The sequence below is a fragment of the Topomyia yanbarensis genome, chromosome 1, assembly GCF_030247195.1.
Source record: "Topomyia yanbarensis strain Yona2022 chromosome 1, ASM3024719v1, whole genome shotgun sequence".
NCBI lineage: Eukaryota > Metazoa > Arthropoda > Insecta > Diptera > Culicidae > Topomyia > Topomyia yanbarensis.
The window spans coordinates 190,677,222-190,703,294 of record NC_080670.1 but is presented as its reverse complement, the minus strand read 5'-3'; the positions used below and the strand labels follow the sequence as shown (position 1 = coordinate 190,703,294).

Below are 26,073 nucleotides of genomic sequence, written 5' to 3'. Positions count from 1 at the left end.
TCCTCTCAGAATCTAATGATAATTCTATTAGAAGAAAGATTCTCTTGTAATTCGCTCTAATGTGCCCCCAACGATTTGTTTTTTTTTTTTTTCTCATTTCCATCCTACGGTTGATGTGTTCCAACTTTACAATCCAAAACTACCAGGCCTATTTCATCGATTTGAGCCTTCGTTCGCTTTGCTCGATTTCACTCAACTCCAGTCACTCAATCGCACTATCGTGCTCTCGTTCGTGAGCGCCACCTTGATTCTCATCGACGATGGGTGAATCGCAATCTCAAAAACAATCTCTCTCTCTTGTCTGGTGGGTACCTGTGACTGTGGTATCTCAAACACGTTGGTTTTGTTTTCTCACGTCGTCGTTTATTCGTCTACATATTTTTCTTCTGTTCCGTGTTGTTTATTTTTTTCTTTATCTCGATGTTTGATGTGGAGAGAAACCCCACGATCGCGCGGGGCAACCGCGTTTCGCTCTATACGTGTTAGACGAGCCTACTTCGTTTTACCACGCGAACGATCAATCCGGCGCGTCCATATGAATAGACGATATTGGGTGAGAGAGAAAGAAGCGGCTCATTTTAGGATGTTTTTTTATGGAATGGTTACGGTAGGTCAAGACTGGAAACAACTTACTGCCGGTGCCGCCCTTTTTTGGATAAATCTTGAGCGTTTTTTCAAAACGTCATATCTGCAATGAGTTACTCTCTTTGTTTACTTTCTCTTCTGTTAATAATTCGGTCATTTAAACGTTTATCCCTCAACTCTTTGCATAATATGCTAGTTAAAACCACCGTCTTTCGATCTGTACTGTAAAATAAGTGAAAAGTGTTATAGTGACGCCTAAAAAATCGAAAGAGAAAGTAAACAAAGAGAGTAACTCATTGCAGATATGACGTTTTGAAAAAACGCTCAAGAAATGGGACCGGGTGTGTACGCGCCGTGCTGATTCGAATTGGTCGGCGATTTATGGCGTTGCGGCGGCGCGTCTTTGTTGCTTGCGATGCGCACTCAAATTAACACAAATTATGCGCCCCCATGTGTTAGGGCCGTAATTATTTGCGGATGTAGCTGCTACTCTGCTTTTTATGTAGGTACGCTTCAACCCATTGTTTGACAGATTAAATGAACGCGCTCTTCTCGGAATGCTTTTGTTTTTCTTCCGTGGTTTCGTTTAAGAGGGCAACATTATTTGCTGACCCGAAAAAAATGTACTTTTACCGCAAAATAATGTATAATTAAAGAAAAAGCTTTCTCGAACGCATTTCTACGCTTCTGAGCGGCAGGGTTGCCACATTAACAGTATATCAGTAATGTTATCGATTTATTAAATAAATTGAAATTTATTAAATAAATTTAAAGATTCTTTATCTCTGATGACAGATTTTTAGCATTTTTTGAAAAATCAAAGATTTTTGTAAAAATTCTGCCAGTCCACAGAAATTTTGGTCAGATACACAGATTGCAATGCGGCATCCCTGTTGTAGTAAACGGTCGCATAATCAAAGCAGCTGTTGTTTGTGAGAGCCTGTATGCCTATGCAGTTAGTAGGCTAGCTAGGTGTACGATCCATGCTTCCATGGTTGCCTTGGACCATTATGAACCGTTGAAAAAAGCGTTGGTGCTGGATGCTGCTGCCAGAGGCAAATGAAACTGAAAGTTGGTGATTTCAACTTTCTGGTTTGACAGTAAACCTGAAAGCTTAGGGGAAAACTTGTTCACCGATGGATCGCAAAGTGCGGTTACGGAATGGGGTAGTAAAAGCGATGGCATACCGGACCATGGTACGTGTGTTCTTTATTCTCAAGCGGTGAAGCAAAACAATTCCCAAGGGGACACGATCCGTCAGTGATGGCTGTTCATAACATATTCAAACAAAAGTTTGGAAAAAATTTCTGCTGTACTCGTCAGTACTATGATTTGTTGTACAAATGTTTCATAATATAACCTGGGGCGGACACAGAAAAAAAATTCGGGAGGGGTTCGAAATTTCGATTTCAAAATGAACATTGTGTAATTCATAATACGTAATAACCATATCTACTGAATATCAGCTTTGTTGGACAAATTTGATTTGGAATGATTTTGACTTATAAAAAATTGAAACTTGTTTGAAATCTCTTATCAAGTAAAAAAATTCGGAGGGGTCCGGACCCCAAGACCCTCCCCTGGATCCGTCACTGAATATAACATACTAACTAGGTACGACTAAATAAATCAGACCTATCCCCTGATAATCACAGCAAGCCACGCCAATCAGCACACAGTTTGTACGATCAAACAGAAACACATCCGCATACAATCCACTTCACAATTCACTGACTCCGCGCCAATGGCCACAAATCAAGCTCCGGGAGTTCGTTTTAGCTCTTTACCAATCTTGCTACAACGTTGACATTCACTTTCAATTTCGATTGTTGCCTTGTTTTGCACTCCTCTTGTTAGTTGGAATGGGGTGGTGGGCACTATTCCGATGTAATGTGCAGTAAGATCAAGCTGCCGCCCGCCCTTATGCACCGCTGGTCAAGGTACCGCTCGCTAGTTAGTACTGGAGTGTAGATCATAGTCAGTAGATTATCCAAATACCCAGAAACCATTTCAAGCTAAATTTTCACAAACTGGTTTCCCGTACCTGAAGAAAAAAAAATATTTTTTTTATTTTCCTTGGCATGTTCAACTATGAACACTAACAGGCTGTCGCTACTCGAACGTAAAAATAAACTCCCTATCTATGCCATATTCTCTCATCACGATTTAAAAAGCGCGCGGACTCAGCTCCACTAAAAAAGCGAATTTGGCTCCAGAGAGGATCGAACTCACGACCTTCGCGTTATTAGCACGACGCTCTAACCAACTGAGCTATGGGGCCAGGATGGTGGGGCAGGCAACAGAAGCCGTAGAGTTAGCGATCGTTTGTCGTGGGAATGTAAACTGCTTGATTGAGAATACCAGGGAATCAGCAAAATTTGACGTCGAACTTTGAATAAAAAACTATTTTCAATTCTATACATCAGCGGAATCATGGTTCAAAAACCTTAAGTTAGGGTGCCTTTATGAACTGTTTTTCGATGAATGATCATACATTCAAAACTAAAACAAGAATGTCAAGACCAAGTAGACCTATTCTGTTTTTTTGCTTGGACAACTAGTAGATAGCAACTGCTAGCAAACCAGTGATGCCAACTCATTAGATTTTTTACTATTTCTACTGGTCTACGAATTAGCATAAGCGGATATCAAAATAATTTTTCAGAATTATTTCAATTCAAATCTAAAAGTTTTTCAAGCTAAAATTGTTTGTTGAAACTTCAATTTTCAGTTTCGGGACTTTGGCCCGGTTTAGCGAGGTGAATCATGTTTGTGCGTACATAATCAACGACAGTGCACAGTGGTCCAGAATGTAAATTTAGCAGGAATTTTAGTTTTTTACTGAAACTTAACAATTTAGTTTTACCATGCCTTTGGGAGATTTTACGTAATTTGGGAATGGCTCTTTTTTCTGCTTAAACTACAGTTACCAAGATCAAAATAATAATTTTTAATCATTATAGATGTTTTCAGTGAAATTAGAATTAGAAGTTTTAGGTTAGAATTTTGAAGGTAGGTATACTCTATCTGCCTTACTTTTAATTTTACACGAAATTGAAAATGACGATTTAGGGTTTTTCTTTGAAAAATGGTTTTATTCGTATAACTTTGGAGCTATTGTTTTTAATATTCAAACAATTTCGAGCTTCTTTTAGGATGGATAATTCCTTTAAAGTCACCACAACATGTCTAACTATCATCGTTGAAAAGTTGTAGCGATTTTACGTCAAACACGATTTTTTTTAATTAACGGTGACGCCTGATCAATTGATTCGGAATAATTATTTTATGCAATGCTTTTGAGTTGGACGAAAAATGAAAATTTTGGAAAAATTTCGCAGAGTGTATCGTCGCGTGAAAAAAAGAATACAAAAACAAACATTGTCACAAAAAACATTGAAAGTAATCAAGTTCTTAAAAAAGCACTGTACAAATCAAAATACTCAATAATTTTTTTTCTCTGAAATCGCCGTTTTCAAGAAATTTTCATTTAACAAAACGAATTAATTCGTGAAATTACGCCATTTTCAAGTTATTTCGGTTTCTCCATCAAGAGCACAATCTCTGGTCATACTCAAGAGACAGTTTTTTTTTTCAAAATTTTGTCACTTATCCGATTTCAATAAAAATGGTAGCGATTGTTAGTGCATATGTGTGATGATCTTTGGCCAAATATTAGATTCCTACTTTGACGGGAAGTGGATTAAAACGGGCACTGAAAATTGGTCCGAAGAAATAGGTCGAAATTTTAAAAACTCTGATTTAAGTTGATGAAATCTAGTTTTACCATTTTTTTGTTAACGACTTATTGAGTCAATTTGTCAACAGTTGTTACGGCATTTAATTAGCGAGGGACTGGAAGGTGAAGTATATTTTTCAATATTTAGTGCCATAGTACTCAAGGGAGAGCAAAGAGTTGAAGGGAGAAAGTTTAGAAAAGCGTGGAAGGATCATATATGCAAGCTTAGAGCTCACCGGCGACTTAACTTTTTGTCTGCTACCGTAGGAGTCCGGGTCTTTTGGCATTAGAAATGCGAATCACCTGAGTCTACGGCATGCGTAAAGTTTGTATATGTACAAGTATATGTTTTGAAGGTGGCGCTAGTATACCTTCTCCATACGAGTACCACGAACAATGAAACGAAATAGTTTCAAGAGCGTGTTTCATTACGTGTGTTATGAACGCCGTCAATGCAGCAAGAACAACATTTAGAAAAAGCGTATTCCAAAATGTGGATAAAGAAAACTATTATTAGAGAATAAATTTATCCGTAACTGGACACCGTCAGCAAAGTTACATAAATCTTAATATAAATTTAGCTGGACTGGAAGTTATTGTTTTTAGCAACCGGCTTTATTCCTTCCTAAAAATGTTTTGGTTTGCTTGTGTGAAGTGTGTAATCGGTAAATCATTGGTGCTTTTTTCCCGAGAAATATAAAACATTTTGGCCAATGAAAGTAAATCACCAAACTTAACAATTCGTGACCCCATGACATTCTGTTTCGCAATAATTAAGAACGTCAAGTTTTCTAGTATTTTGGTCGGGAATATAAACAAGATTTAGGATTTTCTACACAATTAGCAAAATTGATTTTGGATACAATTTGTGTGCTTTTACCAGAATTATGTCAGTAATGTACTATTTTGTTCGTATCCGGTTTTAGCAAGAATGCTGCAAGGAATATACAATTGTACTCGACTCATGCCAGAGTTTTGGTCGACTTTTGCAATAATTCTGTCCGGAAGATATTGCGATGGTTTTTGTACGAATCCCTTCGGAATTCTTCTCGTATTTTACTCGGCTTCAGTCTGACAGAAACCTAACGAAACGGTATCTACCGGAGAATTTCATGTCACGGGAGATGTTGGTTCGATCCCAACGATTTTCGGAAATTCCAATATAAGTGGAAGTGGATCGATTTCGACAGTCGAATTTTCGAAAATTGATTCATTTATTTTAGATTTTTAGAGTAAATATGGAATCAATGTTTCTCCCTCTCGCAGGTTGATGGGATTGACGGTATTGTAAACATCATCAAGCCACAATAGATTCAATAGAGTTATCTAAATATAAGGACCTTCGCTCTTTTTAGTTTTTATTTGCACCAAGTTCTACTACTAAAGGTTAATTAGTTCTCATGTTAATAATCCACCAAACATTATGACTACTGAGGATTTGATTTATATAAGAAGCCCGCTTCAAGATGTTGATTATAATACGCCTCGATAGTGGTGTGTTGAGGAGGCCGGGAGGGCTGATATGAGCCTTTTTTCTGTTCTATACCTTTCCTCTATTTACCAGCTCATAACCAACAATCAACCAATAACAAATAGATAATTGAGAAAGGATGTGCTATGTGTGGTGATTGGCTATTCAAGTATTAGTAGTGTTTGAAGTACTAATGTATGTCTCATGTGATGATCATAACTTCAGCTGTATCTTGTACCTATCTAATCTATTACGTCTCTCATATATTGTCTTTTATTTCTTCTTTTCGAGTCCTATACTGCCATTCTACACCCGCCTTCAGCTGGGTCAACAAAGATGGTGATAGTGAACGTCTTAACACTCACACATTCTCAAACGCGGTCTCAAGCGGGGAACCTACAAAAATGCTCTCGCGCACGCGATTGCGAATCGATCACGTCCGGAAGTCTATTCTTGATCCTAGAAGTCTAGGTCCATGCCTTCAGCTGGACCAATTAAGAAAATACGCCCATACCTATTAGACAACACGTCTCATGGCGACATGACCGGGAACCCTATCGATATAAACGATGCCACTCTCTGCCAGAATTCTAACCGCGCACCGAAAATTTAATATCAGACTCACGGTTCGCGCGACCATTCAAGAACACACGTTACAAAATCACGTCAGCGCACAAACGTTAGAGCCCCTCGCGATTTTCCCAGCAACCTACGCCCACGAACTCGCAAACGTGATTACACCCCGGTGATAAGGTGAAAATCTCAGCACTCATAAACTTAGCAACACGATCCCAAGCGTCAACCTACAAACTCCCGCGCTCGCGCCATCATGAATCGGGATCGTTCGGAAGTCTCTATCCTCGGTACCAACAATCTAGGTCCTTGTTAATTAATAAAAAAAATAACAAAATTGAAAAATAACTCCCATATCCACTAGACAAATCGTTCCATGGCGACATGACCGTAAACTCTAGTGATATGGGGTAACTCTCTCCCTGTCAGAATGTGATCCGTACACCGAAAGCTAAAGATCGGAATGACGGTCCGCGAATATATGAATGGCCGCAGGGTTTTAAAATCGAATTTATACACGCGAAGTCACATACGCGCGAGCACACGCGACAAACACGTCAAATACGAAACGCTTAAGCCCTTTGCGATCATCTACGCACACCTATGCCCGAGATCGCGTAAACTTGATAACACTCCGGCAATTGTGTGAACGTTTTAGTACTTACGACGTTACAAACGCGGTCTCAAACGCGAACCCGCAAGCGCGCGCGATCATGAATCGGTCACGTCCGGAAATCTTTAGCCTTCATTCTAGCAATTTAGGTCCATACATTCAGTTGTTTCAATCAAAAAAAAAATTAAGCTCATATCCACTAGACCACGCGTTCTACGGCGACATGAATGGGAATTCTAATGATATGTAAGAACCCACTTTCTTCTGGAATCTGAACCGTACACCAAAAATCAAAAATTAAGTATCAGATTCACGGTCCGCGCGCGATCATTCTAGAACACACGCGAATATACGAAAGGCACACGGTTATCAAATAGAATTTATACACGCGAAGTTCATACACGTTAGCACACGCGACATACAAACGCGCACGCGACATACAAACGCACACGCGACATACAAGCGCACACGCGATCGAGCACGTTAACGTACAAATGTTCGAGCCCTTCGCGATGATACACGCGATCGCGAGTCCCTACGCCCGCACATACCTAAACCGTACAATGAATATCACATTCAGAATCACGGCCCGCTACAATTGGCCCAATGCAGTGTTTTATTGGGCGACATTGCCTGTCTCGTCTGCAAATTGTAGTATGTGATTCTGACGGGGAGCCCTTCCGAGAACCTAGCTCTACAGCTCCAGTAGGACAACTCTCGAAAAAAAAAAAATATGGAATCAATGTTTCTGTTTAGGAATGGTAAAACAAGAACAGTTTTTGATTGGAATAGCGAAATAAATTTGGTGATATAAATGTTTAAATATTTATTTCCTACAGATATGAAAAATAGTAAATACGATGCACCTTTTTTAAACTTTGCTCCCATCGAGCCGCCATGACGTTACGAAATCACCACAAAATTTGCTTATGAGTTCAATATATGCTGTCAGCTGTCAAGTTGTTTTACTTCACGAAAACTCTAAGATTCCGACAGTCGCGTCAGTGGAAGCCGCTCTGAAACCCGAGCGAAATCATCTTTAAGCTACCCAGTGAGTGAGCTCAGTAGACTTCCAAAGCGTTGATTATCGCAATGTCTACTTTACTTTATGTCGTTTTTACTTGACCCCGAATCTGAGCCAGGTTGCAAACTGAACTACTGTTAGTTCATATATTATATTTTGACAGCGTTGAGGTTAGAACTTGACTCAGTTTCGTCTCACCCGAAAGCGGCAGTTTCTGACAAATTCTACTTTCAGTCGTAAGAGAATAGGGGAGAGAGGGTAACAATGAAACCAGAGGCGACGCGTGGTTCCATCGTCAACCTGTTCAATATACCACAAAGACCCTGAAAACGTCATAATCATCTCTAGGACCAATGAAAGATGTTCATCAACGGGTTTTTTCTGTACGCAAGAGCTGAGCAAAACAAATTTGTTGTCAAATCCAATGAATTGTCAAACAAACGTCTGATAGAATACTTAAAAGAGCAAAAAGTACACTGAGAGAATATATTTGTAAATGTGCTACGAATAGGTTTCGTGCTGTAAACTTTCGTAAAATATACGAATTTGTCGAACATAGGATGATACATTCGTATTTGTACGTAAACGTTTCTATTTTCATTACGAATTTTTTGTAACAACCACGCAACGACTTTCGTTTGCTTATTACATTTCGTTATTCAAACGAATTGTTTGATAAAATACACGAACGTCTTTATATTTACGAGCATCTTTCGAACATTTTTTCCGAAGAATCCCCAAAATAAATATGCACCAAAAATTCGTATCGTTGAACGAATTTATTTGTAAATCTGCTAAAAATAGATTAGATGCTTTCATTTCGTGAACTACCTAAATACATGGCGACTTGATGAACGACAATTTTCGTAACTTTAAATGTTTACATTGCACGAAATTCACCATAGAAAACGAGACTACGATAATTTCGTGAATACTTATAAATAATGATATGATATGAATTAACTTGAAATGTAGAAGCTTATGTTCCACACACCTGTATAATAAAGATTGAAATATTTGTCAACCAAAAAGTCATCCCTCAATTCTTTCAAATGATATAGAAATTTGAATTTCCCTCGTGCAATTCATTGAATTCAGAAAAAAATATTTTTCTCGTAAAATATCATAGGCATTGAACATCAACCCGTTCATTATCACAATAGAACGCAAGATCATTCGACCAACCTTACGTCCATTTTACACTCTTAGCCAGTCAAACCCATTCCGAAACCGGTTCTGATTTTCGAATGGAGTCAGTATGGATTCCAACTCAAATGCAACAGCCGATTCCGATTCAATCGGTTTCGGAATCGGTTGTTGCATTTTAGCTGGAATCTTTACTCCATTCAGGGCTCCGAATCAATTTATGAATGGTTTAACAAGACACTAGATAAGTTCTCAACATGTAAATGCAAAAAGCAAACAATTTCTTTGAAGCAAAAGTAGACGGTTCATTATTATCGTTGAACCAACGAAATACACACACGTCTAAAACCAATATCCCCCAAATGCAGCAACATTTGTTCAGGCTACCCAAGAAAGCTTTCGACCGACTGTTATGAACGTACGGCGGCACGCGCTCAAAAATTATAAATCGCTCTCGTTTGCACTCAACTCTAAGGCCCATATGGACATCGCACCAATGCACGCTGGTTCACTTGCAACCAGTGGTCATGGGAAAACAGTAAATTTTTTAATTTACTCGCTTGATGTGATAGGTTGGTTTATCGTTCGGATCAAATTGTCGAACTTCAAGGTTTAAAGAATTTTCGTGCAGCTGCTGCTAATGTTAATTTTAACTGAAGATAAGTTTCAGGTCGTCAGATTTCGCTTACCTGTTCAATGAACAGGTTGAACGTACCGACGCGTCGCCTCTGAATGAAACACATTTTTTCTACAATTTAATTTTGATGATAATACATGTTATTTGTGTAATCAAAAGTGATACATAGTGCCACTATGTTGTTAACTAATACATATATTTTTTCCAGCTGGTAAAATTCACGGAAAATAACATTTTTTGGATAATAAACAGTTGGTGGTAAAATGTATCAGTGTGCCCCATGGGTAGGAACTATGAAACACGATGTCGTCTATAGTGAAATATTCTACTTATAAATTTTATTCTTTTGTTTTGACGAAGAATGATCCTAACGCTTTGAATTAAAGTTATATTGAGGCGAAAATCGTTTGTTTGCGAAAGAATCCACTATATCATCGCGTAACATCGAACCACCATATATGCATATTAGCTGCAATCCTGAAATAAGAGACAATTTCTACAAAATTTGCCAAATTTACTAATTTTGCACTATATGAGTAGTATTTACTGTGGAAAATCGGAACCCATTGACATTTTGAGACAGACCACAAAAACAAACAAAAATCACTGTTCCCCATACGCCATCGTTTCACAGTTACCCAATGGGTCTATTCATGAAAATTGTGAAATCACACAGAACCATGAGTAGTTACCAAAAAACTTTGTTCGCGGCAAATGTTGAGCATAAAATTTGCAATAAATAGCAATAGACTAAACATTTATTCAATGAATGGTAATTCATAAAGATGGAATAATGTTTATCATTGCAAATTTACTCTGGCTATCACAAAACAAACAAATATCCATTAAAAGAGATAGAGTTATCAGATCTCTTCCAAAATATAGCAACACGTGTAAAGAATTAGAAATTGTGAAATATGAGGGAATTAGACGATTCCGATCATGCATTGTGATTTTATTACGAATGTTTCATAGTTCCTGCTGATCCACTGTTACCCTCTCTCCCCTACCATAAAGCCAACGATGCAATCAGATAAAAATTAAGTAATTTCGACTTTCTAGTGTTAGTTGATCAATCCGTTCGAATCTGTAATCCTGGCCGTTAATTCCTGATGCCGGAAACTGAAAGTTTATATCTCACCCCCCCCCCCCCCCCCCTTCAGCCTTGTCCGCTCTCCCTCCCATGTCTCTGATACACAGATGTATGACTTTAACTCCCTTCTCCCCTTGAATATATCCCCAAAACTTATGTGCTTAGTTTTAGTTGATCAATATTTAATCTCGTTAAGAAATGCCCAACAGTACCACTACTTTAAAATAGCCCTAATTAATTCCCCTTAATCTTCAACCACTCTTTCTAGTTATTTCTAGTTAATAAGCTTGTAAAATGTTCCGCTTAGTGAATTACTATACAAAGAACACACAAAATGACCCGTCCCCTAAATCTTACGAATATTATATTATACCCTCTGTTATATGTATAAGTTAGCTGTGAGGTTTTTTTTTAGTCTCATTATATAAAACAAAATAATATTGAAATGTGTAACCCCCTAGTTTTAAGAAATTCAAAATGTAAAACAATGAAAAAATGGCACCTTTAAGCTAACGCATACGTGCCTTATCAAATAAACAAATTGAAAAAAAAAAAAGTAATTTCGACAGGTAATTCATTCATTGACATGAAATGAACAGAGCAGACCGTGATTCGTACGGTCCGTTTAAATCTATTAGAATGTGTTGTTTATAAGCTTCCAGCGTAAAAATCGTTTAAAAAGTTTACAAGGATGAAACTCCAGTTTAAGAAACGGATAAAAACAAAACTCGTACGCCGGGAAATTCGTATATCATTTTAACAATCAGCATTAAAAATTGGCAAAAACAACAAATTTGTAAAAATCAGATCAATTTCCGTCCAGTTTTTACGCTAAAGCTTCTTCTAACCCGACTCATACTTTGAAGAACCCCAGTGCAAGTGTTAAGCTTGATGTTTGTAGCAGACGTTTACATTCTACTAGAACTAAACGGGTCTCACGAATCATGGTCTGACCTTCCGACTTTTATTTCTAACAGCTCAATCATTTAGAGGAGGGTAGAGGCAAACATGGGCCAAAAGCTAAAATCTCAACGATTATTTCAGAAATTTATAAAAAAGCTTAAATTGACAGTATATCTTTACACCTCCCAAAACGAAAACAAGATATTTTCCATGAAAATGAAAAAATGCGAATGTAATTCTCGTTTTTAAACCAGATAAAAAAAACCGGGCAGAAATATCCAGTCATCAACGTATTAGTTCGCTATTTTCTGTTATTGAATAATTTAATGTCACATTTCAATGAAAATTCAGTTTTCGCATCACAGGAGTTCGAGTAATATTGCATTGGCTCGTTAGCCGAACCAGGCCTCAATTTTGTTCACCATCAAAACCTCTGGGACCTCATTCGGAATTGGTTGTTTGCTAAGCGAGTTGTGTTTCATTTTTGGACCTGTAATTTGTAATTTTTTCGTCATATTATCTCGGCATCAAAAGGAAATTACATGTTCATTTTACACTACCTTTTACAGTTCTTGGTTAATATATTATGCTTAATCTAAGGAATGGAATCATCACTTTATATTCGTCGCTTTATTGCGTTATTTCTGACCAAAACTCTTATTTTCCTACATCCAGCTATAAAGGCTGTTCTCCTAACGATTTTTTTCAAATGGGATTTTTCGACAACTGGGTTGACACACGATCTTGGTTCTTTTTTTATTACTTCAGTTTTCTTTGCAATTTCATCATGCAACAATATACGCATGATTAACGTTTCCAAATTTTTTAATCTTGAATAAAAAATTACCGTTCGGTCAAGCAAACTTTTCACAGGTTGCTGCCAAAGCCTTGCTGTTTCAGACGTGGCCATGTATGGTTAAATGTGTATGTAAGCAAACAAAACTGCCTATTCAATGTGAGGAGCGTCCAGAACAAATCCTAGAGACCCCATTGCATGCTAAAATAGTGACTACATTTACAAACAGCAAACTACCGATGGGCTAGAGGTCAACATTGCGTGCGTTATTAACAAAAAATTCTCCTGTCATTTTAGAAAAATGGCAAAAATTGACTAAAATTGGGCTATACAAACTTGTTACTTGAGTACATATATGAAACAAGCACTATCTGTCAAGTTGTCCCTGGGTTGATTTGAACATAACCCTTGACATAACCTTAATCGTAGATATTCAGCGATTTAAAATAAAGTATAGCTAAAACAGAGACTGCAGGTAACAATGCACATACTGTATCTATAGGCAAACGAAAAAAAATTCTAAGGAAATAAATTCTGAATAAATCAAATGAAAATAAACTCTCCGCTAAAGCAAGCGGTGAAATTGGCAGCACTGTAGCAAGCATTAGAATGTTTTCTTTCTAAATTATCAAACAAAAATTAACAAAAAAGAACAATGGCTCCAGAGAGGATCGAACTCACGACCTTCGCGTTATTAGCACGACGCTCTAACCAACTGAGCTATGGAGCCGGTTGTGGCGTTTCGTTGCTTAGAGACAAACATTTTCCTTTTTATCGAACAAAATGAACTTCCGTTGCACATATTTCAAATGGTTAATTTTATGTAGTATTTACTTCTCACTGTATTGCTACCAAATCTACAAAATGGAGAAGAAGCAAAGTACAGGAACAGCTCTCTGCTAGGTGGTTCCGGAGAATAGCAAATCTAGTAATTACCCACGACTGCTTGACAAATTTTATAAAGCCTAGCCGACGAACCCAACCTCTCCCGATAAACAGTTCTCATCAATTGCATTTTATTCACGAAAGCTCAACCCTATTCGTTCCGAAAACACTGAGGTACAACATGCAAGGCACAGCTTTCGGGAGCAACCGCGCGGTAAAATGAAATCACTTCCCCCTTTTTCCGAGGCAAGTCTCAACTGCATAACCTTTTTTTTCAACCTCATCATCATCATCATCATCAGCTGTGGTGTGTGGTTCATTACCGTATAGACACAAGCGCCACACCCCTGAAGTTCGGCTTCTTCCTCTTTGATGTTATTATAGTTGTGTTATGCTTCCGCAGTTCACCGAGAGTAGGTCGGTCTAGAGATCGCGTGCCACACTTTGTGCGCATGCGTTGCCTACATTCGTTCGTTTGTTCTTTTTGTTTGAGAATGTACGTTAATGATGATAATGATGCTTTCCCATTCGGTTTGCCTGGGAACCGTGTATTTTTACTGCGACGGAGGAATGTTCGGAGAGAAAATTATTCCAAGCTTTCAGGAGAGCGGGAGAAACTTCGCATTTTTGTAACGCTTTTTTCACACTGCTATACAAGCGGCTCGTTGGTCTAGGGGTATGATTCTCGCTTCGGGTGCGAGAGGTCCCGGGTTCAATTCCCGGACGAGCCCGTGTTGATATTTTTTTCTTCAGGGAAATATCGATGCATATTTTTATTAACATACAGTGCGATGCATTCGTTTAGCCGCACTTATGGAAAATATCCCAACTTTTTTGGTTCAGTTCAAACCTAGATATGGATAGTGTGGGTGTATTAGTGACATCTCGTATTGCGTATATAAGTTCTACATTATACTGTTTTTATTGTTGACGGTGGTAATTTTGCTTTTAAGCTGATTTTGTCAATTTGGATCGTTGCAAACGTTTAGACGCAGGTTTAATTTCAAGTGATTTTACAACATAAAGTCGTTTGTATCCACTCCTGGAGGATTATTCACTTGGCAGTTAGTCTTGTAAATAGTTAACGTGGAACATTGAACAATTATAATGTTTTTTCAGATATGGGTAAAGCAAAACGGTTGGACGAAGTGGAAATAGGCCAAATTCGCGTTTTGAAGAGTCAAAATCTTTCTAATCGCGAAATTGCTCGGAAAATCGACAGATCCGAGAAAGTTGTACGAAATTTTCTCAAAAATCCAAAAAAGTACGGGGTTAAGCCACGTACTAAGGGAAACGCTAAATTGTCGGCCAGGCAAAAAGGTCAAATTCGTCACGAAGCTACGCAAAATCGTTTAAACTGCCGTCAAATTATAAACAAACTTGATCTTCCAGTGCATAAATCCACTATTAGTCGGGTTCTCAATAGCACACCGAACATCAAATGGATGAAACCCAAGGCGAAACCCAGGTTGACATCCCAACACAAGGTAAATCGTCTGCGGTTTGCACAGGAGCATATGCACTGGACCGATGAGTGGCGCCAAGTAATATTTTCAGACGAGAAAAAATTCAATCTTGATGGCCCTGACTGCTACAGCCATTATTGGCATGATTTAAAGGATAAATCAATCACTCGTTCTAAGCGAAATTTTGGAGGTGGCACGGTCATGGTATGGGGAGGATTTTCTTTCGACCATAAGCTACCCATCTGCTGGATTACTACAAGAATGAATTCCAGCAGCTATTGTGAGCTACTGGAAGATGTTTTGGTGCCCCACTTAGATAATTACTCTGATGAAAAGATAATTTTCCAGCAGGACAACGCATCTATTCACGTATCACGTCAAACCAAAGCATGGTTTATTGAGAAGGAAATCGCCGTCCTTGATTGGCCAGCATGCAGTCCGGATTGCAATCCAATTGAGAACCTTTGGGGCATATTAGCTTCAAAAGTTTATCAAAACGGGCGCCAGTTCAACTCTACAAAGGACCTCAAAAATTGTATACGGGAACACTGGGAACAAATCGATCCACGAACTATCCGAAACCTCGTTAACTCAATGTCCAACAGAATTTTCGAAGTCATTAAGAGTAAAGGAGGAGCTACCAAATATTAAATTTCCGGTGGAAATATAACAAATTTTCTAATTCCGATCCGATCCGATGTGCGGCTAAACGAATGCAGCTGGGAATTTACGATTTTTTTCATTTTAATTTTTCTGCGTGAACTATTTTTGAAGAAATTGGAATTTTTGTTTTTGTTTAGTAATGAGAAATAAAACTAAATTATATTCTATGACATTCTACTTGTTTCTGTTTGAAATAAATTCGAAAGACGAGTGCGGCTAAACGAACGCGTCGCACTGTATTAAACACAGTTTAGTCTTTTCTTTTTCGGTTTTTTAACATGTTCTGCACATTGAAGAAACTGAAGGTAGTATCTATGTGGTGGGAAATAACAGATTAGATAATTTCGCGAGAAAAAACGTTTTGAGTTTAAGGAAAAATATAACTTTAGAGAAAAATTGAAACGAAAACGAATATCAAAGTAGACATTGTAGGTACGTAATGATTATTTAATCTACAATTAAAAGGCCTGTTTCTAAACGTCGCCTACTTTTCGCTACGTTTGACTAAATGTTAACCCACTGCGGGCTGTAGTTTGGGTCGTTTGTCTTCTGGGTGAGCAACTCCAAACCTAATCCAATTATCGACTTCGAACAACTATAACAAATTAATAGTTGCTAATCATACATTGGCTCACATAATAACCATTCCTTTTTGGCGCTGAAAAACTGTTACACTACCGCCGCCGCCGCTTTGTTCGATCTAAATTAAAGACATTGGAAAATTTGCTCGAATAATTGATCCTATAATAACAATCCCTAGAGTGGGCTACCATCTCCTCCCACCCGATGAAGGCATTGCAAAAATATGTGCACATGCATACTACTTCCAATGGAGCAAAAGTGCAAGTAAAAGCAACAACCACAGCGGCATAAGACCGACCGCGCGTCCAATATAATTACACAACAACAAACGTCGGAGCCGGATTCCTAACATGCGCAATTTGAGTGTCGGTTTACTCGCTTCTGCTGATGGCTTTGGACTGTTGTTTGTTGGATGGTGGTAAGCATCGGATGGAATCGTTGGCTCATTCGAGTAGGTAAGGTAGGTGTATTAAAAAAATCGGTTTAGTTCTTTTCAATTTCAACAGCTGGACGGCATGCAGTCTGAATTCCTTGGCACTGTAAGAAAATTGCGATTGATTTGTTCTAAGTACACCTTTAGTTTTTTACTATTCAAATCATTGTTTCATCTTTAATGTGTAAGAAGCAAGATTACGTAAATAGGTGTCAACATTGACTAAAAACATTCGATTGGGTATCTCTAGTCAGTGTTTTGTATATTGTCAAAAACAGTTTTAACAGCTTTGATTTCATACATTTGTAATATATAGCAATATCGGTAAATAATTTAGAATAGAAATATTTTTTTCACAAATTTCTTCCATTGACGATATTTTTTGAAGCATTCTCAAGATTGTCACAACCTTAAACCATTCGTCATGTTAAATAACAGCTAAGTAAATTTTTTACAGTGCACAAAATATTATTAACAGATGAGTTCGAATGATCAAAGGAGAATGTGAACGACATGTTCACGCTTAATTGGACAGCTTCTGTCGGTAGCAATGCATAAAAAAACATGGCTTCATGCCGCCGTACACAGCCTAGCCAATGTTCTAGAATTATGTGGAATTTACTTGATTTTTCTCATATGGACATACGGGTAAGCAAGACCTTTCGCCATAATGTTTCCAAACATTCCAAATTCTAAAAAAGAGCCTTGCAATTTTATGTCTCACAACGAGGCACATAAAAGAGTGAGGATCCACACAAGATATAACATTTAAGAACATGTAAATAATGTGTCGTTCGCCATTCCCTACACTGCGGTCTTTCTATCGGAAAGTTATAATATAAGTTTTAAATTTTGGTCTTAGCTGTTCCAAATAAAAAATTGATTACACAACCTTTGCTTTTGTTGATTATCGCATCCCCAGTTAGCTCAAAAAATGGTTATTTTCGAAAACTGTCAATGATTGTGAAATAAAGACAGCAAAAAGGGAAACAAAAATTTCTAAAAAAAATCGTTTTTGTTTAGTTGAAAAGTTTGTTGTGTGTATATGGACCCGTATTAATTACGCTCGCGCGATAAAATTAACGAGCGCAATAATATACAATCACTCTAATCCTTCGCGATAATACAAACCCGATCGCTATCGCGTGGTAGCGCTTACGAATTTTTAAACGCGCTCTCATGTGCTAGCATACAAAGCTCCCACTCTTGAATTCCGAACTCATATTCACTAGGCTACTAGTCTCAGGGTGACATAGTTGGAGCTTCCAGGAAGCTTTCTCCCTTCATCTTAATCGTACACTCAAAATTAAACATCGGAGTAACGACCCGTGCGAACATTCAAAAGTTTACTAGCATAAACGAATTCAAACAGGTGAAGCTACACACATGCTAGCATACCTGACATAAAAACGGCCGTGCGATCGAATACGTTATCATACGGACGCTCGTTCCCTTTACGATAATATAAATCTGGCAACGCATGCAGATATGCAATCGGGATCATCCGCGCCTGTCTATGTCCGCGATTTTACTCACTGAAAAATGCTTTGTTGATCTGATAAAACTAATATGTTAATGTTAGCACTTAAAATGATATGAATGCGGTCTCCAGTCCGAATATATTAACGCCCGCTTCCACACTATTATAAATTGGACACGTACGGAAGCTTCTAGCTTTGATCCTAGTAACCCAGACCCGCTACACCAATGTGGGAAAATACCCTCTGAATATCTTGACCAAGCAGATAGCTGCAATTTTTATTTTTCATTAAAACTATTGTTCCCCATTTTGTAAATCGTATTATATCCTTAGTTCTAAGATAGCTGTAAATTTATCAAAAAATGTTATTCCCCCTCTTGTATAGTAAACTGTATTCTTAGCTTTAAGAGAGCTGTAAAATTTTTCGTAGAAAACCTTCTTGTGTATCAAGCTAGATTCCTTGTTTTAAAATTTTTCGTAAAAAATCTATAGTCTCCACTCTTGTATATCGAATTGTATTTCTAGTCTTAAGATAGCAGTAAAATTACTCCGCTTTTATATAAAAAAATATCTCAACATTGTAATCTACTTGAAGAAAGTTATTTAAAATGTAAAAAAAATAATTTTTCGCCGCCAAGCTAACGCATTTGTGGCTTTCAAATTAACTAACTGAATTAAAAAAAAATAGTAACCCAGACCCATGCCTTCCATCATCGTCTACAAAAGTCAAACGTGCGAAGTTACCCGTTAACATACAATCACTCGAGCCCTGCGCGAAAATAGAGCTCTGGTCGCAAACGCGAACATACAATTGCAATCATCCACGCAAACTCACACCCACGATCTCGCAAAAATAAAAACGCCCTTGTGATTAAGTGAACATTTTAACACCTAAGAATTTATAAACGATCGGTCACTTTTGGAAGCCCCCATTCTTGCTCCTACCAGTCTGGGTCAGTGCCCTTTGTTGGACGATTTTTTTCAAATTGGACTCACATACATTAACAACAAGTTTTAGGGCGACATATACCGGGAACTCTAGCGATATGGAGAAACTTACTCTCTTCTAACATCGGAAGCGTATATTAAAAATTAACCCTTTCATGTCCAACTTTTTTCTGACCCATGTAGGGTTCCTAAACCATTTTTTCTTAAAACTTGTTGGTCCAAGAAACACGAAACACACCTCTCTTTGGATCCGCTCCTGAAGCTTTGGATAAAAATTAGCATTAATATCATATTTTCGAATAAGCAGCCTATCACGAAATACATACGACCTACAAAGTTTGCTCCTTTAGAAGATATATTTATACCTATACCCAAAACTCGGTCATAATACCTTTACGGTCATAAGAAAAAAATGCTCTAATAGCAAGACGTTTAATAGTAAAACGATCCCAACAAAACATTCCCCAAACGGTAATACCAACACATTCAAATGACTTTTCTCGCTGTACCGCAGTAGCCAAGAAGAATTTCAAAATTCCGATAGTAGCGCCATTTTGTAGGGATTTTTCAGATAAGTAATGTGGCATATCTAACTCAGTTTACCCCGAAAGGGCGTTTGTGTCATGTAAGATAGCACAACAGCGACGATACGCGACATGAAAATGGCCGCGTGATCAAATGCGTTAACATAGAAACGCTTGTTCCCTTCGCGATAATATAAATTGCCCGTGAGCTTACACCAAAACGCTCCGGTGATCAAGTTAATATGTTAGAACTTATGAACATATAAACGCTGTCTCAATAACGATTAGACTAATGCCATTGCTGGATATTCTAGTAATATGGGGAGACGTCTTGCCTTCCAGTTCTGAAACGTACACTCAAAACCGCGTCTCGCGCGAAAATGTAAAAGCCCAAACGATTATGCCAATGGATACACGGTTATATAAATGGTAAAAGCAGTTTTTTTTAAAGTAACAACGGCTACGAAAAATCATTTATTTTAAATTTTTTAATTTTTTTTTTATTTTAAAAATGGTATAGCTCGAGAACAAGTAAGGTCAGAAAATGTTCAAAATATATTAATCGACAACTAGTTCACACTCAAAAATTGTGTTTTTAATATGAAAAATATTTGACATCGAATAAGAAAAATATTTTTAAAAAATCTAGGTGTTTTAGTGTGCCACAGTATATTTTTTATTGCATTTATTTGACACGGCTCAATGAGCTTAACCGAGCTGTAGATTTTTTTTAATATTTACAATGTGTAAAGAAATTAAATCTAATTTATTTATGCTTCCTTCGGATCTTGTGAACGCGATTGGTTACTTCGCATTAATATGATCTTTCCTGTTGCCGATCTATTAGCTGCGTCGCCTGCTGTTGTTTGGGGGTCGCGTAGTTCGCTGTCTCTCGGTTTATAGTTTTCGGCTAATCTGTCCGCGCCATTGATGTTGTATATGGATCTCGTTTAACTGGTTTGGATTGTTTAGGAAGGGTACGGGTCACGATAGTGTATTCGTGTTTTTTGTCGTACTCATTATCATTGGCAGTGCTAGCTGTTGATTTGGAGGTTCTAGGTGCGTCACAATGATTGAAAACGCTAACGTTTTGCTTCGATTCGTGTTCTTTTTTCACACGAGTTCAGTGGCGACTCGTGAACATTTTCCTCACCTGTGCACTGTTCAAAATTGCTCTAAGCATTACACATTCAGATTACGGTCTTCAAAAAAAATAGTTTAGGGTAACCCTTACCTTAGCAATTCGCTCTTTTAGGTGGATAGATGTGAAAGAATGAACGGTCAAAGGTCCTAATTGTTAGTTTGACACCTCAACTACATTTTGGAGCTATAAAAATTCATTTACCGCCTCCTCATGGTAGCGCTAGGCAACGATTTGCAAAACTACGTTTTTCCATTCTTTTACAATGTAGGGGTAATTCGGACCTTTTTAATTTTTTTTGCATTATGTTTTTCTTATTGGAGAATAAGCAAAAAAATCATAAATTGCGTTAAGAAAAACTTTATCTGGTTAGTCACAGCTGTCGATTGGCACTTCGCGTATTTTCTTTGCAATGGTGTGTTCAATCGTGCTCGCAGACGTAAGCCGCTGAACGGTGGTTGATGGAACAGTGGGTCCGAACAGCCCTGTACGCTCATTTGGCACAAAAGTGGGAAGTGTCTTGAAAATATCTGTATGGTTTCACCCAAACTAAAATCATTCCGTAAAATAGGAGCCTCAAGCTTTCCAAAATACTCACTCGTTATTTTTTTGCACTTTAATTCGTTGCTTTAATCACGGTTTTATCATTTAGTGACATTACATCTCCTTTCCAAAAAAAAAAAAAAAACTGAAGAATAAGGTTCAGCTATCAAAATTTTTTACAATAGCGGTTCCACGAATATGTCCGATAGTCAGAAAACTCCCACGGTCTTAATAGCCCCTAAACAGACGAACTAAAATTAGTCAAAATAGGGTAAATAAAAATAAGAATGGGTAAATAAAAATAAGAATTCTTTTTGCTTTTTCTTCTACAACTTGTTTTTTTTTCCTTTCACAATTTTTATTGCCATTTTTTCTACTTCCTTTCTTTACATTTTATTATTTTGCTGCTTTTATATTTTAGATTTTTTATTCAACCTGTTTTTACTTTTCCTTCCTTTTACATTTAACTCTTCCCTTTATGCTGTTTCCTTTTCTTACTAGTTTTGTTTAACATTTTCCTATTGTTGTATCTTATGTTTGTTCCTTTGTGTTCTTTTGTCGTATTGTTCTTTCTTTCTGTTCTTTTGTTTGCCTTTTTCCTTTTTTGATTTTTTCGTTTATCAGACTCATTTTTTCCTGTTTCGTTTTGTTTATTTTGATTTGAGTATTTTTCTTTATTACTTTCACCTTTCAGTTTTTATGTTCTATTTTGCTTTCAAGTTTCCGGCTCTTACTTTTTTCTTTAACTTATTTTTATTGTAACATTTTCTCTACTTTTTAATTTTGCTATTTCTTTTATTCCCGGTTTCTCTTTCTTTTTCATCTTTTCAGTTTTTCTTTTACTACAAACTTTTCCCTATATCGTTTTTCATTTTTGCTCATCGTTTTTTCCTTTTCTCCTTTTTTATTGTTTTTATTTCTTCGTTTTTACGTTTGCTTTTTTCTATTTTCCTTCTCTATGCTCTCTTTTTTATCCCTTTCCTTTTCTTATTTGCCTGTTTCGTTTTTCGTAGTATTTAATTTATTCCCGCATCCTTTCTCTGTTGCTTTTTTGTTTTTTTTCTGATTTCGTTTTTTATATTTTTTTGTTTTTACTTTTTTTCTTTCTTTTAGTTTTATTTCACCATTTTTTCTACTTTTTAATCTTTTCTTATTTCTTTTATTCCAGTTTTGTCTTTTTTTCCATCTTTTCAGTTTTCTTTTTGCCCTTCAGCTTTTATCTTTTAGCTTGTTTATTTTTTCCTGTTAACTTTTTTCCTAAAGCTTTTAATTTTTTCCTATATCCTTTTTAATTTTCGCTCATACATTTTTTCCTTTTCTCTTTTTTCCTTTTGCTCATTTTTTTCCTTCTACTCATTTTTTCCCATTTTTTTCTCTTTCCGTTTTTCTTTTGCTTTATTCCTTTTCGTTTCCCTCGTTTTTTTTTTCTTATAATATTTTGTTTTTCATTTCTGGTTTTTACTACTTTGTTTTTTCAATTTTTTATTTTTCTTCTCTATTTTTTCTATTTTCCTTCTCCTCTTTGCCCTTTACTTTATCTTTATTGATTTTTTCGTTTATCAGACTCATTTTTTAATGTTTCGTTTTGTTTATTTTGATTTAAGTATTTTTCTTCATTACTTTCTCCTTTCAGCTTTTATGTTCTATTTTGATTTCAGGTTACGGTTTTTACTTTTTTTTTTCTTATTCTTATTTTTATTTTAACGTTTTCTCTACTTTTTAATTTTCCTATTTATTTTATTCCCGCTTTCTCTTTCTTTTTCATGTTCATCTTTTTATCGTTTTTATTTTGTCGTTTTTCCATTTTCTTTTGTCCATTTACCTTCTCCTCTTTGCTCTCTGTTTGATGCTTTTCCTTTTTTTATTTTTCTGTATCGTCTTTCATCGTATTTAATCTATTTATTCCCGCATCCTTTCTCCGTTATTATTTTTTGTTTTTCCCGATTTCTTTTTTTATATTTTATTTTCATTTCTTTTTCTTTCGCTTTTCCAGCTCCTTTCCTTCTCCTTTTTAAATTTTTCTTTTGTTTTAACTTTTTCTTCTACAAATTGTTTATTTTCCTTTCACATTTTTTATCGCCATTTTTTCTACTGTCTTTCTTTCCATTTTATTATTTCGCTGCTTTTTATTTTATTTTTCCTTTTTTTGCATTTGTCTATTCTTATTTCTCATTGATTTGTTTAATCTATTTTTGTATTTCGTTTTTGTTCCTTTGTGTTCTGTCGTATTGTTCTTCCTTTCTGTTCTTTTTTTTTGCCATTAACTATTATATTTTCCTGTTTTCTTTTGTTTTACTAGATTTTCTTACTTTGATATGGGTTTTTCTCTTTTTCTTTCACCATTCAGTTTTTATGGTCTACTTTGTTTTCAGGTCCAGTTGTCTTTTTTTAGTTTTCCTTCTTTTTCCCATTTTATTTTTCCATTTTCTCTACTTTTTAATTTTCCTATTTCTTTTATTGCCGTTTTTTCCTTCGTTTTGATCATGTCAGTTTTACTTTTACTCTTTACCTTTTTTTTGCTTGCGCCTTCTTTGCTGTCATCTTTTTTCTAAAGGCTATTAACTTTTTCTTATTTTTTTTTTTCATTTTTGCTCGTCGTTTTTTCATTTTCTCCTTTTTTTCTTCAACTTATTTTGTTTCCACTTATTTTTTTTCTTTTTCCGTGTTTTTTTATTGTTTTATTCTTATTTTCCCATTTCGTTTCTTTTTTATTTTTTGTTTTATCTGCTCCTGTCAACTTTTTTTCTTGTAATATTTTGTCTTTCTCATTTCTCGTTTTTATTTCTTCGTTTTTCCATTCTATTTTTTTCTATTTTCCAATCTCCTTTTTGTAATTTTCTTTATTCTTTTCCTTTTCTTAATTTCCTGTATCGTCTGTCATAGTATTTTATCTATTTATTCCCGCATTCTTTCTCCGTTAGTTTTTTCGTTTTTACTGTTTTCTTTTTTACATCTTATTTTCATTTCCCCTTTCTTTCCCTTTTTCTGTTCCTTTCCTTCTCCCTTTTCTACTTTTATTTTGTGTTTTCTTTGCCCTCTTCCATGTCTTCTCGTACCTTTTTTTCTTTTCTTCTCATATCTCATGTTTTTATTTTCCTGTTCGCTTTCCGTTTTCCTCTTCCCGGTTTTCTCTTTTCCCCTTTTCGGTTTTCTTTTTTTTGTATTATGTTTTCTAGTTTTCTTATTTATTTGCCTTTTTAATTTTATGTTTTTTTTTTCTATTTTGCTTTAGTGGTGCTCTTTTTCGATTATTTCTATTATTTTGTTATTTTATCATATCCTTGTTTTTTCCTCTTTTACTTTATTTCTTTTCTTTTCCGTTTTCCCTTTTATTTTCTTGTCATTTTTTTTTTCTTTCTTTTTTTCTTTGTTATATTTCCTTTGGTTTTCTTACACTGTCTTCTTTCTCTTTTTCCTTTTTTTACTATTTTTCCTTATTTTTTAACCTTTTCCTCTTGGCCTCGAGGTGTAGCATTACTTACAGGTGGCTAGGGGGTGGAGATAGCGTAATTAGTACATCGATTGGCTTGTACGGAGCCCATCTGGGTTCAATTCCCAACCCCGCACATATGTTTGGAGATTTTTCTAAGCGTCCATCCATAAATGACGTTGCATTTTTTGAGTAATTTTTAAGACCCCCCTCCCCCATCGTAGCATTTCGTCACAAACCTCTAAACAACCCCCTGGTAATTACGTAGCTTGACGGTAACTCTCCCCCTGTCCCCGAATTTTTTCTTCAATAAGCGATGTTAGTTATTCCTCTGTAAAAAAGCTACGTAGCCTGACATTAACCCCTCCCCCCCCGTTCGTCACACATCATCACAAAATGCAAAACTCCCCCCACCCCTATATAATGCTACGTCATTTATGAATGATCCCTAAAGAGATTTCTCTAACCCGACAAAGAGGCGAATGACGCTCAAGTAAAAACCTCTATAATTAAAATAAAAAAAAACTTACAGGCGGCTGGCGTTTTAATCAACACTGACCTTTGCGCGGCAAGTCTATTTCGCTATTTTAATTTCCTTTTCTTGTTTTCACTTTTTCGTTTTTTTCCATTCCCTTTTGTTATTATCCATTCCATGTTTGACCTTTCTTTTTTCTGTTTTTTCTGGTTTCTTTTTTTAGATTTTAGCATTTCATTTTTCTTTTAATTTATCTTTACCCCTTTTCCATATTTCTTTCTTTTTTACTATTTTTGTTTTTATATGTTTCATTTTACCTTGTTTTTTACTTTTTTCACTTTCCTATTTCTTATTGCTTTCAATTCATTTTCTGTCTCTCTGTTCCTTTTTTTTATTTTTCTTAAGCATTTCTATTGTTTTGTAATTTTCTTTTCTTTTTCTTTGTATGTTTCCTTAGTTTTTCTGACACTGTCTTCTCTTTCTTTTTCTTTTTTTGTGTTTCCTTTTCTTTTCCTCTTAGCCTTGAGGTGTAGCATTACTTACAGGCGGCTGGCGTTTTAATCTACATTGACCTTTGCGCGGCAGCTCTATTTCGGTTTCGTAATTTCCTTTTCTTGTCGTCACTTTTTTGTTTTCCCCATTTCTGTTTCCTTTTTGTTGCTATCCATTTCATGTTTCTCCTTTTTTCTGTTTTTTTTGGTTAGTTTTTTTTTAGATTTTAGTATTTCATTTTTCTTTTCTTTCAATTTTTCTTTACCCCTTTTTCTTGTTCCTTTCTTTTTTTCTGTTTTTGTTTTTATATGTTTCATTTTACCTTGTTTTTTACTTTTTTCACTTTCCTATTTCTTGTTGCTCTTAATTCCTTTTCTGTCGCTTTGTTCTTTTTTTTCTTATTTTTTTCCTTTTTCTTAAGCATTTCTATT

The 26,073-nt window shown here is 36.1% G+C and overlaps 1 protein-coding gene and 3 non-coding genes across 5 annotated transcripts in view; 2 read left to right on the top strand and 2 right to left on the bottom strand.

The window, feature by feature from the left end:
• The window catches only part of LOC131685101 (RING finger protein 17), a 519,412-nt gene that overhangs the window by 219,961 nt on the left and 273,378 nt on the right, over positions 1–26,073 (top strand). The gene's annotated exons all lie outside the window — the stretch shown is intronic.
• On the bottom strand, positions 2,793–2,866 carry Trnai-aau (transfer RNA isoleucine (anticodon AAU)). Its single transcript has one exon. It is a non-coding gene; the product is annotated as a tRNA-Ile (tRNA).
• Trnai-aau (transfer RNA isoleucine (anticodon AAU)) lies at positions 13,237–13,310 on the bottom strand. The gene has a single exon. It is a non-coding gene; the product is annotated as a tRNA-Ile (tRNA).
• Positions 14,125–14,196, top strand: Trnap-cgg (transfer RNA proline (anticodon CGG)). Its single transcript has one exon. It is a non-coding gene; the product is annotated as a tRNA-Pro (tRNA).